The following is a 19,788-nucleotide window of genomic DNA, read 5'->3' as shown; positions in this document are numbered from 1 at the left end:
TTTAGCATGACACACAGGGACTTTATGATCACTTAGTGATGTTCAGTATCATCCTCATCTTCATCATCCTCTTCCTCCTCAAAAAATTTTTGAAGTATTATCACAGAGGAAAACAAAGAGAAAAGATTCAAGTGTGCTTTAGTTAAAGAAGTAGTTTCAGCTGTCATCAACAGTTTGCTTAAATATATTAATAGAAATAAAATTCCTTCACAAGTTTCTCAAACAGAAAACCACTGTATTTTCTACCTCTAAAGCAAGAATTTTAAACGTTCTTTACCAATAAGTTCATAGTCATCTGAAGGCCTCATATTTAATTTTTAAGCTTCCATTTACCTCAGCAATAATTTCTGAACACCATAACCTCTGCTAACTTGAGAGAAAATTCTACTTTCCAGGTATTTTATACTTCTTTTCAGCCTCCTGCCAATCCTGAACGTCTTGCTTAACCTTTAATGCCCAGACTTCTTCCAGTTGTCTGATAAAGCTCTAAGCCCAGCCACAGTGGATAAACTACACAGAAAGTCCTTTGTGCAACACTCTTGCTTTGACGTCTCAGTGTGTCTATTTACATGTAGTAATTTCCCAGTGCCAGTCAGGAAAAGTGATTCACTGTGGCATTCTTGCATATGACAGATGGGCTCATTAGTCTTTTCATTCATAAAACCCATGATGTTGTTTTGCTTAAAATAAAAAGCAAAAAATAAGCAAGTTCCTGATACGTTTAATTCAGAGTCAGAGCTAAGTAATGCCAACTCTGCAGATTCATGTAAAGAATTGATGACAGGAGCAGTGGGGAGAAAAGGACTGTGCAAATGAGTGCATTATGCTTTGTGAAAAGTTATGAGCTGTGAGCTGATGGTTGGAGATGATGTGGGGATCCAACAGCTAGACAAGAGAAGTAGAGAAATGCAAGAATGGCTGCCAAACTATATGCCTTTTATGTTTTGTTGATATAAATACAGCAGTGGAAAGGATGAAGAAATGAAACAAATGAGCCTTAATAGGATATAAAAAAGTAAGATGCCAGTGATTTTAAGGGAATATAAATCCTTATCAATGAATGATTAATACAATATGGAATAATATGTCTTCACAAAAAAGCCAAAATTAAAGGAAGACATGTTTGGAATGTCAACACCAAAATCTCGCTGAGGAAACTCGAGTATAGCAGTGGCAGGCCAGCAGAGAAGTATTCTTACTGGAAATTTCATTCATGTTGATTGGCCATCCCTGTGTTGTAGCCATCAGCAAATACGCCTGATAGAAAGTATCCACAGTCAAATCTGAATTTAAAATTATGAATAAGTTTTTCAAATTTTATCTGTTGTCTGGCCTTTGCATGTTGCTTAAAAAAAGGCTGCATAGGCTGCAATATTTCTTATACTATTTAAAAATAACTGGAAAACCAAAGATTCATCCAAAAAGGAAAAAGGAGTCCCATAATGTAAAAGACTTCTGTCCCTAAACTAAAATATTGCTGTTGCTGGAGAAGAAAGTGGTCTTTGGGTTTCTCACGGGTTATATCTGTTTCTGGCACTGTCTTCCACTTTAGGTGAACCGCAAGTTATTTTTTAATCTTTAAAACTAGTTATGTGGTTACATAAATAAATAATTTTAGAAATTTAAATATATGCACACGTAGAACTTTTCAAAGTTTCAAATGTTCTGATAATATTGTATTAATGAAAACCTGTTTTGTCTTATTCTACATTTAGGAAAAAACTTTAGAAATATATTCCAAATATACTTACACATTATACTTACACAAGTACACATTTCTCTTGGATGTTTTGATGATTAAGATGCATCAGTATTCTGAGCATAAAGCAGGCTTGGTGTCAAAAGTTTTAATTACCTGAATGAAACATAGCAAGAATACATGATTTTATGTAAAAGAGAAAGCACAAGGCATTAACATTTATTTTGCTCTGTATCAGGCTCTATGCTATGAATGTAACAAGTGTTAACAAAATATATCTTTTATTCATATATTTTTATTATCTCCCTAAATATTTGCACAAAACCATTTTTGCTCTGCATACCTTTTTCTGTAATGACGTACTTGTTTTCTTTTCCAACTTCACACACTATACACACTATACACACACACACACACATATATATAACTACACACACACAGGTAGATATATGACAGATGCCGAAAGTAGTTACACTTTATAGACATTACCTCATTTAATCCTCATATGTATTCTATGAAATAAGAATTAATATTACTCCCTTTTTTATGGAGGAGGATAGCAAGGAATAGAGAAGTTGATTAAGTTGTCCAATAGCACTTAGCAATTAAGGGACAGATTCAAACTTTAAACTCAGGATGATGAGTTGACTATAGAGCAATGCTGTCACAGGCAATGTTGTGATGTGTAGAGCAAGAGGCTGTATGAGACGTTAAAGTCAATGATTTCCACCACTTTCTGATTAGCAAACTTTCAATTTTGGGGCTTCATTAAAAATATTTTCTGATACATTGATAATCTCAATAAAATTTCTTCCATTATAAAGGTCCCTTGAATTCAGTTTATATTATTTTCTGGCTTATCAAAGACTTCTGTTATTATAAAATTGTGTATTTTGCTCAATAAAATTGAAAAGTAAAGACATAGAAAATGTGTTGCCAAATGGTTTACAAATTAATAGTATAATGATAATATATTTCAGTTCTTCCCAGTTTACCTACATGTCAAAATATGAGTTCTTTTTACCACAGGTATTAAAAAGACCAACTTTTAAAAAATTAAATGGTGTGAAATGAAAAAGAAAAAGAAAGAAATTCTCCCCTCCCCATTCCCATCCTCCACCATGCCTAGTTTAGAGTTATTAATCCTTTTTGGAGTGTGTGTTTGTAATAAAATTATAGTATTGAAACTTCTTTCATTGTAACTTAGTTTTGCTAATTTGGTTAGTTGGCTTTTACAGAGGACGTGATTGGCTACAACTTACCAGGTAAGATTTACATGGTAGCAGCCTCTGTGAATGGACTCAATTCTCTGCCCACTACTTTCTCATGTGTGTCTGGGGCAGACAGTTCAGTTAGTTGCATAACTAAAATTCTGTCTCCCTTTCTCTTTGCTAACAGAACCCTACTTGTGGTCAGGATCTCAATGTGCACAGCCCTCAACAAAGAATCATAGACTAATTCTCTAAGCCACTCATGACCTATTTTCCACTTTCCCCACGACTTTATTTTACAAACTTTTGTTTATTTTATAACTTGCTGTTATATTTCAAAGAGTAAAGTCAATATGCTAAAGAGAGGGAAATAAAATCCTCACCTGTTTATATCATTAAGGCACTGTTCTGATGCAGGCAGACCCTCTTTTCAGACTGTATTACATCAATAAAAAGCTATTTGTTTTAATCACAGCTGGTAGTGGACTTCAGTTGAGGCCAAAACTATTTACGATTAGCTCATTCTCAGACGCAGAGCTGCTCAGGAGTGGCCTATTTCCACAAAGTTGTCCCATCAAAGACTGGACCCTTTCACTCACTGGCTTATTTCCTCTAAAGATGCTGTCATAGATATGGGGTTCTAATTGCTCTTGACTTAACAGTTTTCTCTTAAATAAGAACAGACTTTGACAACATTCAAGACCAAGCATTACTCACAAGACATTTGCTTCTAGCATGGTGCCTTTTCTACATCTTCTCAAAGTTAAAAAACGTTTCACCGAAACACATCTAGGGATATATATTTTGACATGAAGTTCCCCTAATAAGTGTGTTTACTCAAATATTTCTTCATAACAGGAAAGCGTTTTTTTGATTATTTCCTTTTCTTCATCTATGTAATTCCTTTAAGAATTCCCAGTTCACATATAAGGTAACTTCTGTATTTATTACCCATGCCTCTTGCATTTTAATTAATTTATATTTATAATATTTAATACACATGTATGTCACATAATATACAGATATAGGCTTTTTCCTCTGAATTCTCAGTGTCTTAGTTGTTCATGTACATCCTTGATTTACTGCTTCTTCAGTATTGAATATACCTTGAATTTTTCAATTTGGTATTTATGTTGCCCACCTGAAAACAATTTTCAATTGTCTCAAACTTCTGTTTCATTTAATCCAAATGAAGATAATAATGAAATATGTCTCAGAAAGAAAGATTTATCATTTGATCTGTGACATTTCCTCTGGTCAAATGCCTCTTGTGACACTAAATTTAGGAACATTTATGGGGTCAAAATAAAGTGTAGGAAAAATGCAAAATATACTGTGTGCCCATTCAGTGCCTGTCCCTTGTATTATCAAAATTATTTTTGAGATAGATGTAAGCAATGAATGACTGGTAAGCTGTCAGTGTACATGCTGTGTGGCCTGTCCTGTAACCTGTATTAAAGGTAAGACAATTTGGACTCTTTTTGAAGATGCAGCTTCACTAGAAAGCCACAGGAAGCTATGTAACTAGTAACTATAAAAATTGAAGGATTCCAGGGCTGACGACCTCCCTGTGCTGAAGTGGTGCTCAACCAGTCAGCCTTTTTGCTTATTAGCCTACTCATGTCCCAAATGAAGAGTGATGCAGAGATGTTGCATTCTGTGCCTGGGAGTCACATGACCTCTGCTAGCTGTCAGTGTACATGCTGTGTGGCCTGTCCTGTAACCTGTAATAAAGGTAAGACAATTTGGACCCTTGTGAGAGTCCAAGACTACTGTTACTGGACAAAGACAGTGAGCATTTCATTCTTTTCATTTGTTGAAAATATTTTCTCTTGTGTCTTACTGTGGGAAATTTGTATTGATTCTTCAGCTCTTTTATTTGTTTTGCTGCCTATTAAGGTCCTACTTACTTGCACCAAGTTTCCAAGGCTAGTTTTGGTAAACTGAGATCACTTATATTGCCTGCAGCTTCACCTAGTTTTTTTCCTAAAATCATCAAATATATTACTATCATTGAGCACTTTAATATCTCTCCAGTTCATTAAGAATTTTAAAGAGAGAGATGTTTGCTTAAATCATTTCTTGATTTGGGTATAGTTTTAGTTCACCAGAACATGATTCCAAATAATTATACTTATGTGTATGTGTGTATTTTCAGCTCATGAATCTTATGTTTATTACCACTGACCAATGTGCCTTAGCAACCATCAACCTTATAAAGCATTAGTGTCAGTCTTTGTGAAAGCTGCAGTTCTTAGTAAATTAAGAAAAAAAATGGAGCAATAAAATCTGTGATCACAATTTAAGCCACTTGTCAATGTGTATCAATGCCTGTGAATAATATATGCCATAGTTAGATATCCGTTCTTCTATTTGCTTAAAGGAGGTCCCATATTATTCCAGTGATGATAGGTTAAGTACTTTCTCTCAGGGAAGGTGTGATTCTCTATTCAAAGCATTTAATTCCAGATAGAACAGAAAAGAAAATTTTTATTTTCTTTTGGGTGATTTGATGTGGCTTGATCATGGGTCTAGTTAAGATTCGGGTAGCAGGAAATGTACTGGTGAAGACCCAGAAAGAACACTGATTGGAAGTGAATGGATTCAGTCTTCATCTCTGCTGAGGTAGCTCAGTCACACCTGGGCATTTCAGCTTGTGCAGTTAGGAACCATCTGCGGCAGTCTCCCTGTTCACTCATGCTATACTTATCAATGAATGGTGGTCACCATTGTCTCATTCTCCATTCTGTGCCCTGGTGACATAACACAAATTATCAGACTGCCAAAATCAGCCTCACATACATTTGCAATCTTTCCTAGCTTCAAGGTTTCCTAATAATTGCAAGAATCATGAGGCGCCAGGCAAAGCAGGAAGCATAGCTGCATTACTTACACAAAAGAGAATTCTTTTGGTCTTAAAGCATCTCCATTTTATTCTCATAAGTTACATGGTTTTTGTGACATTTTCCAAGCAATTATGCTCCTTATGTCTGTAGATACCAGGTATGTTTTTAATATACAGTCCTACAACAGATCAGTTAATCTAAAAATAGTCCATAGGGTGGGATTCTCCATTTGCAAGACCATTAGTTGATTCATTATTCATGTGTTAACAAGAATATTGTCCAAGTAGCATCCTTTCTTTGCTGAGGAGACTCCCAGTTGAGACAAAGGATTATATACCTGTGGCATCGGTTCATAGAATAGAAATTGGTGCTCCATCTGGGTTGCAAATGCCCCAAGAACTGGCCTAGACTATGATCTTATTGCTTTACCCTGGCATCTTTTAGGTTATGTTAGAGATCCTGTGTTACTTACTTCCCAGAAATACTTTTCCTCTGCACATGCTGAATTGTAGTGAGGTCAACATATTCCTCAATATGGCCCATTATGGACAATATCATGCAAACATTTTTTGATCGTTATCTCCCTTGATTACATCTTTTTCAAGTAAAGACTTCAGAATTTTCCCCATTTCTTTATTTTCTTTGTCTTTTCAAAGATAACATCCAAGGAGAGTAAACATGTTGACTCAAACCACCATCCTGAATGGCAATTAAATTTTTGTTTTTTAATGATTATATACACCTTCCCTTCTTTTATTTAAGAAGAATATCTTCCAAATATCATAAGTGTTCACCCTATGAGGCAACTTAAGCCATTGTTGGAAAACTTGAATAATTTATTTAAAATATTTTTTATTTAAAAATTAATTCCTCATCTGTATAAAATCTCTTCCTCCATTGCCATATGTTTTTGTTAAGTTCTTCCTCTTTAGAAAACATAGGATTTATCTAAACCATTAACAGTACCTACCAGATGTCTACAGTATTTCCAGAGTACATTTTCAAACATGTTCTTAAATGTATCTTAAACTTCATTTCTTGCCACTTATCTGAAAACTTTAATTCTGAATAACTTGTTGATTCCTGAATACATTTTGCTTTTTAATCACGCCACTGCTTAGTACAAAGTATTCTTTTAGTCTGAAGTTTTCTTCTCTATTCTCCTTTCCTACCTGGGACCCTACTATTTATCCTTTAGATATAATCCAAGAGTTTTCTCCTTTGATAAGACTTCTCCGAACTCTTATTATTTGGAAACACAATGCTTTTTTCAATCTTCTGAGCTAATTATCCATTATTTAGTAACCATATTAAGATTATGCAAGTATTGGGAAGGAAAATTTTCCTCTACCCTTCAAGGTGTTTCTAGCTGGTTTGAGAATTAAATTGATATGACCCAAATCAACAGGAGAAAAATCAAACAAAATTTTTATAACATGTATACCATCTGTATACATAGAAGAGACCCAGAAATCCTGAGTGACTTCCTGAAATGGCTGAAAGCATCACTACAAATACCACCTTCAGTTCGAAACAAAAGATGTTGCTGGGTGGGGATGTTGGCTATGGGAGGTTACCAGGAAAAAGCGCAATAAAGACAGGGAAGGTTGTTATGCAGAGTTAAGTCATTGCCTCTTCATTTATGAGAATTTCTGAAGACTTAGAGTCTTTCCCCTTTTCTTGGTGCAACCCTTGTGAATGGTGATTTTCCTTATACTACATGTAAATATTTCTTATAAAAGGGTAACTTTACTTGTTTTTGAGAGCTTCTCTTGCTTCTGCAGCTTCTTAAAAATAACTAGCCTAAAATAATCAATATGCCAAGGAGGCATATTTTGGAGGTGACAAAAATTTGTTCCCCTACATAAATTTAGTTTTGTGTCCTGTTGCAGACTGAATTCTGTCACCTGCAAAAAGATATGAAGTTCTAACCTCCAGCACCTTATTTGGAAATAGTGTCATTTCTCATGTAATTAGTGAAGTTAAGATGAGCTCATCCTGGAGTAGGGTGGGACTCCTATTCAATGGCAGTGGTGTTCTAACACAGAAGATGGCCTTATGGAGACACAGGGAGAAAGTGAAGATGGAGGAGATTGGAGTTATGCTGCTATTTGAGTAGGTAGGTTACCAGACATGAACAGGGAAGGGGGGTCGGGGCTTCATTTGGCTGTTGTATACATATGGCTGGTCGATTACAGTTTATACATTCCATGTAAGCTGTTCTTGCAGGATGTGGGGATTGATAATGCAGATAACAGACTCACTGAAATTGGCTGGTTCCAACATGGAAGAGAAGTTGATGGAAACTTCACCCCAAAATCATGCCACTCTGCACTATGAGAGTTCTGATAAGAACCAAATATAACCCAAAACTCCTCAACCTGCCTTGAGGATGTAACAAGCTTGAACTTTGAGATGTCTCTTCCTGTTTGCCTTGAAACCTATCCTAACTTAGTGAATATTCATTGCCCTTTACATAAAAAGCTCCCTATTGTCTCATCAGGACCATGCCACTGGGGGACTGCTCTGACTCAGCTCTTAAGCATGTACTTTCTCTTTTCTTTAAACTCGGTATGGTTTAAAGAAACTAGTTTCAGTAAACTCCTGATACTCCTAATAGTTTCAATAAACTCCTAAAACTCAACTTCTTTTGTGTCTGTTCTTGAATTCTTTGTCATGTCAAGACCAAGAACACATCTCCAGTAACACTGCCACAAGCCAACGAATGCCTGGGGCAACCAGAAGCTGAAAGAGGCGAGGAAGGGTCCTGTTCTAGAGGCTTTGGAGGGAGCACAGCCTTTCCGACACTGTGATTTTAGACTTCTATCCTCCAGAATAGGAAGAGAATAGATTTGTGTCATTTTAAGTTGCTTAGTTTGTAGTACTCCGTTCTGGCAGCCTTAGGAAACTGATGCATGTAATGAGATCTCAGGTTTATGGGAATTCATAAAGTTCTTGTTTATAGTATTATACTCATCATTTTTTTTCCTCTCAGAAAAATGTTGGGAGTAGTTATTTATGACCATTAACTATTTTTATCAAGTAAGTCACACAGAGAGGTCTGTATACCTTTCTCAGAAAGATGAAGTTCTTATTAGGGTAAAAAACTAAACAGATAAAACTTAATACAACCTGGTGAAGAATCTTAGCTTGGGAAGTGTATGAGTTTACTCTTTAATGTTCATATTGAATAGCTGCGAGTGTCCTTCCCTCTAGGCCTGCCTTCAGTGGGGCAAGGGACTCATGCTAGACCTCTTCACAGCCAGGAATATTCCATGCTAAGCTTTAAAGCAGTCCAATACCACAAAGGATGGGGGTGGCCGAATCGACTCTGACCATGAAACAAGAGGGTTCAGGAAGAGCAGAATGCAGCCACTTTGGTGCTGTCCACATGCTGTACATGCACTTTTGTGAAAAATAAGGGAGCAGGAGAAACTTTGATTAATGTTTTGGAATTTTTGTCTCACTGTTTATTTTAGCAATAATAAAGTTTAGGCCTATCAGAAAAAAAAAGTCTCTTCAGACTGTGGTAAAGGCTGAATATTTCCTCGCTCAGCACCTTTCAGTAAACCTTCCCTTTGGCAGAAGGCCATGTCTTGGGGACTGGCATGCATGCAGGTGAGAGAGCCCAGTTTTTTTGGGTCCCAAATCTGGCAACCCAAATGGGACTTTAAGTCCTCTCTGGGCATCTTGCCTGTGGCTCACCAGCCCCCGGTGGGGACTGGGCTCTGACTGTGGTTCTGTGCGGCTGCCTGGGTGTTTGACTCTGTGACCTGCCTTGGCCATTGTCTTCTACACCTGTGGCTCTGAGCTCTGGCCTCCTAGCTTTTAGCTTTGCAGCACAGAGAAACTGGGTCCAGGAAAAGGCATCTTTCTGGGTGAGTAATCTCAGTTAAAGTGACATAGTCCTGTTCTCCTCTCTGGTTTGACTCTTTCTGAGTCCTAGCTTCTGGTTTGGGCCCTTTGGGTCCTGTTTTTGGTTCTCAATAAAAGACTCCTGGGGATCCTCCTGGTGGGGGAAATACCTGAATTAAAGGAAGAAATATAAAGGAGGCTCTTATAGAGTTACTCCTGGTGTCTGGTCTGGCTCTGGTCTGGTTAATCTGATAGGATCCTGGAAGTGTCTTGAAAGTGTGTCATGTGTTGTGTGCACGTGAGTGTTTTGTGCTATGACTAGTCCAAAAATATGCATTTACCCAGGTGAAAATGAGAAATGAAAGCTTTATTCCCAAGTGTAGTCCCGTAAGATGTATCCTTTAGAATTGGGCTGTTTTCAGCTATGAACCAATGAAAAAGAAAAGGATGATATTTTTCTGTAATACTGGCCACAGCACTCCCTGGAGTTGGGAGAACAATGGCTTGAAAAGGGCTTAATAAAGTATATACCACCTTGCAGTAGATTTGCTTCATGAAGGAGAAGGTAAATGGAATGAAATACCTCTGCTGTTCCTCTATCCTGGTCTGGAGGCACTGGGGCTATCGATCCACCCTCCTTGGTCAGGCCCAGATTTGTCAGGACAGGGAATAATCTTTCCCCCCTCAGAGAGGGAACGGACGACCAGGGTTTCTCCTGAGCCCTCCTGCGAATGATTGACTGAGGGCCAGTGTTTCGGGCTGAGAAAAGAAAATTAAAATTGCACAATGTGCCTTCATTCCCAAGTCCACTGGTTAAGGATCCTTTTGCTCCCAGACATAGCTTTTTCCTTTCTTTTTTCCTGTTTTATATCCTAAAAATGGCTTGGCTTTCTGCCTACCTGAGACATAGGAGGTATTGATTCTTTCTTTTAGCTATGTTTGGGAGTGGCTCTGGATTTTTGGAAGGTGTTAGGTGTCCTTTTGACACAGGGAGACATGGGAGGCCCAGGCCTGTGGGCCTTCACCACAGGGAGGGGTCTTGATAACACCTGGACAGAAATCAGACTTGAGCCAAGTTTAGCATGAGGTGGATTTATTGAGATGTTATAGGTTATACAGTAAAGCAGAGAAGGCTACACCATGGGCAGAGTAGCCCTTTTGATGGTTTATAGCTCTTTCCTTGGAAATACAATGAGTGTGCAAGCAAGGGGTGGAATAATTAAGATTTTTCTGGGAAGATTCTCAGAAGAGGGGGACCTTGTCTGGTTTCCTCTGGGGGTTGTCATGACAATTGCAAACAGTCATGGCACCAATGGGTATGATTTTTACTATGTAAATTGAATTATAATAAGGTTAGAGGTTTACTTTCCATCAATTTCAACACTGTCTTGGTTTAATCCACTTCCAGCCAGTTTTAACTACATCCTGTTTGTCAGTCAAGCCTTTTCGCCCCATTGCTCCAGTATCCTGTCAGCCAAGCTTGCTCAGGCCTTCTCTCTTCTTCACCCTGCCACTTCCTTTTCCTACCACACTTGCACGCTTTTGGGGGACCTTCTTACACTCAAGGGGTGTTATTCAGTGCTGCCAAAAATATTTGCTGGTTGTCTCATCTGAATAACCAAATTTGTTACTGAATAAAGTTAGGCTCATTTGCCCACGCATCGGACAGCCAATCACTGGGGCACCAGTCTTCTGCAGAGAGAGTTTTATTGCCAGGCACTAAGCAAGGAGACAGGTTGCAAATAAAACAAAACATATTCAGATGTACCTTGTGGTCACTCATGTTAACTTTATACATTTTCACAAAACCTTAAGAAAATTTGATCTGGAGTTTTGCATAAATTTTGAAATTACCTTTTCTCTCATTTTGAATGCTTGAAAAGTATCTGTCTGTCATTTATCTGTATTATTTTTGGATTTTACTTTCCTCAAATAAAATCTCAAAATTGTAATTGCTAAAGGAAAGGTAAACAACTTCTAATTCCTCTCCAGAACATCCCTTATACAGGAATGGTAAAATAAAAGACATACACACAAGTGGTTAAGCAACAATCATAAATATTGCTTCACATTTGTTTGGTGCTTTATGCTTTCGTTTTCAAGGGCTTTCATATCACTGTGTACTATAAATTATAGCCAGTGCTATAAACTACACCTGGTTCTGAGTCACAGAACCAGACATCACCAGAAACACCAAACATCTGATAACATATCACACTCTGCTTCTTTGTAAAATACGTGCATATGTATGTGTTTATTTTTTTGTGTGTGGAAATTTGGGTGGTATGGTGTCAAAAGTTGACACCCTGTGAGCATGGTCTTAGAAAATAAATCTAAAGCAGAAAAACTTCCATGCCAGGCATGGTTGCACATCAACTTACATTTCCTTTATGCAGCCACCACTTAATGGAAGTTGAAATTTAACTATGAGAATACTGAATTAGTTTTAATTAACAACTTCAAATAATCACAAAAGAATGCTTTAATGCAGAATGTTGTAGAACATTCATTTATTCTTTCTTAAAGTCAAGAAGCCCCTTAATCCATATGGTTTCTTTGAAATCTTTTAATTAATCTGTGCTCTGCATGCTTTCTTATAAATCTTCTTTCTTATGTTAAACAATGTTGAAAACAATCTGCTCTAAAAGTCAATTCTCCCTTTATACCCAGTTACAGATAAAATCTCTCATATGGTCTTCAGGAATTACTGCTGGCCATTTGAGGTTTTAATTCATCTCCATATTTGCTTTTACAAACTTATCCATGGCAAATGGCTTTTTTGTTATAATGTTTTGCATTTAAATAGTTCATTGAATTTAAAATTTTCAATTAATTCTCCTAATATCTCCATGTTAAAAGGAGCAATGATTTCTGTGATGATATTATTGATGGAGAAACTGTAGTTTGGAGAGTTTAAAAGATGCACCCAGAGATAGGCAGCAAGGGAATAGTTCAGTTGATGATAAGGCAGGATAACTTATTTTTCCGCAGTCTTCATTCTTTCCTGGAAGCAGTATTTTCTCAGTATGTATAATGAAGTTTTAGGAGAACTTCAGTTAAAAATAGTGAATAATTTTTTAATATAAAACATTTAAGTATTAAAGTCATCTGAGTGTAAAATACTTGAGGACTATCATACTTAGTGCATTATTTTTCCAATTCAAATAGCAATCATCATCTTTTCTTAGGGAAATAGAGTTTTGAAAAGAGGGGAGTTATTTCTAGACACTAGACCTTATAAAAATCATCATGGCCAGAGTAGCAACAATCACTAACAGAGGGGCAGATAAAGGAGAGGTCTACATTAAAGTGGATTTATGGATGGGCAAAAACAGACTCATAAGAAGTAGAGTCTGAAATAATAGACTATATTTTCTTTAAATCTCCTATTAAGGTATAGAATATTCTGAGTAGATAGCAGTATAACCCAATTCAGAGGGGTTTATACAAAGCTAGAAATCCCTTGAGAGCAGAGAGTAGAAGTCTGAGATTATGACTCCAGAGGCATAGAATATTTTCATGCGGCATGGTGTGAAGAGGTGGGGGCTGATACGCACTTCTGTGATTAAACAGCACCACGGGGCCCTTGGGCTCCCAGGCAAACTGCTCAGGGAAAGCCATAGGCAAACCTCACACATGTGGAACTTTACTTAGATGACACGGCAGTGATTATCTTTCCATGGGGCCAACACAAAGAGTCTCTGCAACCTGAAAGGAGAAACATTGAGATCATGAGTGCTGGAACCTCCATTTTCTTGCTACTTTCATAGATTTGGTGTGTCACAGAATCCCCCACATATGTTTTTTTAATTTGGAGTTTTAAAAATTTGAAATTAAGTATTAAAAGCCCCTCAGTTTTGTAAACAATTAGAAATTCATCCATTTTGAATATTTGTATATTTTAAAACTTCAAATAATTGTTAAATTCTTGTCATGATCTATTCATATGAATGTTATCTAGGCATTCATTGTAATAAGCTTTCTTTGAAGATCTGATTAGAAAGGATATCAGTATAATTCTTAATAACACAGTTTTTATTTATTTCTGTTTTAAATATAATTATTTCACTGTTGCAAAGTGATCAATTACTGCCCAAGAACAATAGTTAAGATGAACTACTTAAACAATGGAACACTCAGGAAATTCTTGCAAAAATGTAGGATTGTAAAATTTATTGATTTTAGGACATATTAATTTTAAATTTCCTCCTCTGGTGAGCATGTTCTTCCTTATCTTAACACAATCTCCTATTCATTTTATCCTCTTCTTCTTGCACTCTTGCTTTATTTAATTATTTTAAGGTCTTTTCTGTTATTAAAATTCCTCTCTTTCCAATATTACAGCTTAAATTTTAATATCAATGAACTTTTCTTCTTATTTGACTATTATTTTGATTAATTTAACTTTAAAAGACATTATTCCCTCATCTCTGCTCTTTCCATCAAATATGGCTCTTTCCCAAGAATGATATTTATTCCACTCTGCCCTCATTAGCTCTTGGCGTGGATGCACTTGATGTATTTGCTAGCAGATTACCTACCGTAAGTAATGAAACATTCTGGCACAACATGACTACTAATGTGAACCAAATAGATGTTTTCTGTGCTTTTTTCTCCTTACATACATTTTTCATTCACTCTTGCAAACTTTTATTCCAAATGGGAATTAAGCTATAAAATAGTTACTTATATTTTAAAATAAATTATTCCAAGTAATCAATGCTAGGTTTTCTTTAATGACACACAACTTACCTACGTGTCCTTGGGAGAGAAAACTTAATTTTGTCACAGAAAGCCAAAGCCCCACCACCTTGAAAGACTCATTTCTTATTAGAGTGAATTTGTGACAGCTAATCTGGCCCTCCCAGTTATTCAGCTAGTTAAACAAGACTTCAAAATATTACTGCTTATTTTCCTATTCAGGTAGTCAATGGTAATTTTCCTAAGCAAAAATCAAACTTTTCATCACAAAGTTTATCTTGACTATTTCATTCTGTGGTTCACGTATATAATGTTCTGTGTGCATAGAACAAGTGCAAAAATAGAATGTATTTTAACATGTTTTTGATTTATAAGTTCCATTTAGCCTGAAAAAAAAATTCAACTCTGGAGATGATTGATACAGTTAGTCACCAGAAGGTATTTTGAAATAACTTATTGAACAACTTAAGAGACAGGTGACTCCATGTACTTAAAAAAAAATTAAGTTCTAATATGCTGTCCTCATAGATTTCCCTCGCAAGGCTATCCATGCACATCTTGTTTGTGAATATTTACAAATTACAAATAAACTGGTAAGCCAAGTCCAATTACATAAGTGTAAAGAAACAAGAAATGAAGAAACAGAACAGATGAAGAGACCAAAAAAAAAAGAAAAAAGTTAGAGGGAAAAAAATACAGGACTGGATAAGAGGAAGCTGCTGCCATTTTTCTAAAACATGGTTCAGAGGGTTCTGGAAATGCAGGAAGATCCTCAGTTTGTCCTGAGTTCTCTTATCCCCTGGCTAATTTCCCCTTAATGTTAATGCCATTTTAATCATTGAACCTGGCCTTAGTAAATATGTTGAGTAAAATAAATAATAAAAGTTGCATAATATAGTGCTAAAGAAAGAGCAGTTTCCCTACTGAGCTTGACTACTATGTATGTTTTAGGGACTGAGAACACAGACATGGTCCTACTTTAAAAGTGTATACTGTTTTTCAAATTTTGTGTACTTGAGAATAATCTGGGTATTTTGTTAAAAGTTAGACTTTTTTTTTTTAACAAAAGGTTACCAGACCCATTATCAGGGACTCTGATTTAGTTGGCTCTGGGTGATTCAGGAAGGTGCTTTTTCATATGATCTCCTAAAACAGTCTACTGGCATCAGGATCTCTGAGCATGCTTTGAGAATGCTGACCTATGCTCAGAAAAATGGATTATAACACTGTGTCTTATCTTAGAGACAATACACTTGAGGAGGTCACTAAGAGTGCTGAATCTGGAGCCATATTTGCATAGCCCAGTTAACTTAACACTCATAAGCTCTGGGAACTTGGGCAAGTTCAGTGAACTTTTTGCCACACTTTGACCATCTTCAAAGTAGAAATAATTATAGCACCTTCCTCATAGGGCTGTTTGTGATTAAATGATGCATTAGATTCAACACACTAAGAAGATACATGCCCTGTTTTAAGAAACTAGTAATGTTTGGTTCTTTCCTTTTGTTTGGTTAAATTTTGAACAAATATCAAAATTCTAAGCATAGAATATGCTTACACTTGAATTTGTTCGTATATGACTTATAATGGCAACAGTGTTTTAACATGACATATTTTTTTTTAATGGTAAAAATAAATAAATAAATTCTATTTTATCATCATTTAGAACATCAGAGATCAGCTCTACAATAATAGGAAAGACAATTTCCTAAAGCAGAAGGAAAGCATTATTTTCCTTGCCTGAGGAAAAGAAACTTTAATATTTAATGTCTATTTTTTTTTTGAGAGGGTATCTCTCATATTTATTGATCAAATGGTTGTTAACAACAATAAAATTCTGTATAGGGGACTCAATGCACAATCATTAATCAACCCCAAGCCTAGTTCTCAACAGTCTCCAATCTTCTGAAGCATAACGAACAAGTTCTTACATGGTGAACAAATTCTTACATAGTGAATAAGTTCTTACATGGTGAACAGTGCAAGGGCAGTCATATCACAGAAACTTTCGGTTTTGATCACGCATTATGAACTATAAACAATCAGGTCAAATATGAATATTCGTTTGATTTTTGTACTTGATTTATATGTGAATCCCACATTTCTCCCTTATTATTATTATTATTATTTTAAATAAAACGCTGAAGTGGTAGTTAGATGCAAGATAAACGTAGAAAACATAATTTAGTGCTGTAAGAGGGCAAATGTAGATGATCATGTCTGTGCCTATAGACTGAGTATTAATCCAAGCTAGACAAGGGCAACAAAACATCCACGGCTGCAGAAGATTTTTCTCAAAACAGGGGGGGTGAGGTTCTAAGCCTCACCTCTGTTGATCCCCAATTTCTCACCTGATGACCCCCCTGCAACTGTGCCTGTCTTAGGTTGTTCCTCCCTTGAGGAATCTTACCCGTCTCTGGCTAACCAGTCATCTTCCAGGGCCATACAGGGAAATGTAAAGTTGGTAAGTGAGAGAGAAGCAATATTGTTTGAAAAGGTTAGCTTTTTACTTCTTTGCAGATTTATGTCCTGTGGCTTTTATGCCCAGCATTTGTCTTGAGGTATCTTTACCACTTGAAAGAATTATGATACTCGGTAATTTCGTTATGAGGCATGAATTCTACTTAAGGGTTGTAATTAGGAAGGAAGAAGAAAATCTATAGAAGTAGTAGATGGAAGAAAACATGGGAAGATTGATTCTTTCTTTGACATATCTTCTTGTAGAGTAACATGTTTTAAACTACTAATTAAATTGTGCACACACACTAACATAATATGAATACAGCTACATAACCAAAGCAGACCTACAATTACCAGCCATATCCAGTGAAACCAAGAAAACCAGTTAGGCACCCTAGGCATTTGTGAAAACTTATCAATAATATGATGGATATTGTCTAACTGAATTTGAATAGTTTGAGAAAAATCAGACAAATTAAAACAACACATTCCTGGGAACTGTTCACATCCCATATGTTCTTTTAACAGTAGATAGTCTGTAGTCGAAAGATTTTGGAGCGCTGCAACTTGCGCTTCTCCTAATTCTTGGTTTAGTTCCGACAGTATAGATCCAGTCATATTTGTTGTTTTACTGTATGCACAGGCCAGCTTAGATATCTCCTTCTTTGTTCCAATGGCAAGTCCAGGAACTGGTGGGATGAATGCAGCTACAACTGCAACAGCGCCAGGATCTTTGTTGAAGTTTTTTGATGTTCATCTTCCTGAATGAGTCTTCCAGAGGATGTTGATGTTGGAAGTTCTTCTTCATATCGTATCTTAATTTGTTTTCTGGGTAGCCAAATTAGGCTTTGATCCTCTGTATAAACACAAACAAACCCTTTGCCCACACTTTGATATGCCCTTTATATCATTGTGAAGAACTTATTGGAGATCACCACACAGGAACTGGTTTGTTTTTTTTTTAAGAGAAAGGAATATTATCAGAAAAATGTACTTCCATAGATGATCATCTGACACCCTTTAAATGATCAAAATTAAGGATATTAAAAGCATTCTTTAATTGTTGATTTACAGTTAGTTTTATCCTATCAGGGAATAATCCCCCTTTTCTTTCCTATTTTTTTTTTTTATCATTAATCTACAACTACATGAAGAATATTATGTTTACTAGGCTCTCCCCTATACCAGGTCCCCCCCACAAACCCCTTTACAGTCATTGTCCATCAGCATAGCAAAATGTTGTAGAATCACTACTTGTCTTCTCTGTGTTATACAGCCCTCCCCTTTCTCCCACCCCCCCATTATGCATGCTAATCTTAATACCCCCTTTCTTCTTCCCCCCCCCTTATCCCTCTCTACCCACCCATCCTCCCCAGTCCCTTTCCCTTTGGTACCTGTTAGTCCATTGCTCGGTTCTGTGATTCTGCTGCTGTTTTGTTCCTTCAGTTTTTCCTTTGTTCTTATACTCCACAGATGAGTGAAATCATTTGGCATTTCTCTTTCTCCGCTTGGCTTATTTCACTGAACATAATACCCTCTAGCTCCATCCATGTTGTTGCAAATGGTAGGATTTGTTTTCTTCTTATGGCTGAGTAATACTCCATTGTGTGTATGTACAACATTTTCTTTACCCAATCATCTACTGATGGACACTTTGGTTGCTTCCAATTCTTGGCTATTGTAAATAGTGCTGCGATAAACATAGGGGTGCATCTGTCTTTTTCAAGCTTGAGTGCTGCGTCCTTAGGGTAAATTCCTAGGAGTGGTATTCCTGGGTCAAATGGTAAGTCTATTTTGAGCATTTTGAGGAACCTCCATATTGCTTCCCACAATGGTTGAACTAATTTACATTCCCACCAGCAGTTTAGGAGGGTTCCCCTTTCTCCACAACCTCGCCAACATTTGTTGTTGTTTGTCTCTTGGATGGCAGCCATCTTTACTGGTGTGAGGTGATACCCCATTGTGGTTTTAATTTGCATTTCTCTGATAATTAGCAATGGGGAGCATCTTTTCATGTGTCTGTTGGCCATCTGTATTTCCTTTTTGGAGAACTGTCTGTTCAGTTCCACTGCCCATTTTTTAATTGGACTATTTGTTTTTTGTTTGTTGAGGTGGGTGAGCTCTTTATATATTTTGGACATCAAGCCTTTATCGGATCTGTCATTTTCAAATATATTCTCCCATACTGTAGGGTTCCTTTTTGTTCTATTGATGGTGTCTTTTGCTGTACAGAAGCTTTTCAGCTTAATATAGTCCCACTTGTTCTTTTTTGCTGTTGTTTTCCTTGCCTGGGGAGATATGTTCAAGAAGAGGTCACTCATGTTTATGTCTAAGAGATTTTTGCCTATGTTTTTTTCTAAGAGTTTTATGGTTCATGACTTAAATTCAGGTCTTTGATCCATTTTGAATTTACTTTTGTGTATGGGGTTAGACAATGGTCCAGTTTCATTCTCCTACATGTAGCTGTCCAGTTTTGCCAGCACCATCTGTTGAAGAGACTGCCATTTTGCCATTGTATGTCCATGGCTCCTTTATCAAATATTAATTGACCATATATGTTTGGGTTAATGTCTGGAGTCTCTAATCTGTTCCACTGCTCTGTGGCTCTGTTTTTGTGTCAGTACCAAATTGTCTTGATTACTATGGCTTTATAGTAGAGCTTGAAGTTGGGGAGTGACATCCCCCCTACTTTATTCTTCTTTCTTAGGATTGCTTTGGCTATTCAGGGTCTTTGGTGTTTTCTTATGAATTTTTGAAATATTTGTTCCAGTTCATTGAAGAATGTTGCTGGTAGTTTCATAGGGATTGCATCAAATCTCTATATTGCTTTGGGCAGGATGGCCATTTTGACAATATTAATTCTTCCTAGCCACGAGCATGGGATGAGTTTCCATTTGTTAGTCCCCTTTAATTTCTCTGAAGAGTGTCTTGTAGTTTTCAGGGTATAGGTCTTTCACTTCCTTGGTTAGGTTTATTCCAAGGTATTTTATTCTTTTTGATGCAATTGTGAATGGAA

This window comes from Manis pentadactyla, chromosome 1 (genome assembly GCF_030020395.1).
Source record: "Manis pentadactyla isolate mManPen7 chromosome 1, mManPen7.hap1, whole genome shotgun sequence".
NCBI classification, from domain to species: domain Eukaryota; kingdom Metazoa; phylum Chordata; class Mammalia; order Pholidota; family Manidae; genus Manis; species Manis pentadactyla.
This window is presented reverse-complemented; position numbering follows the sequence as displayed.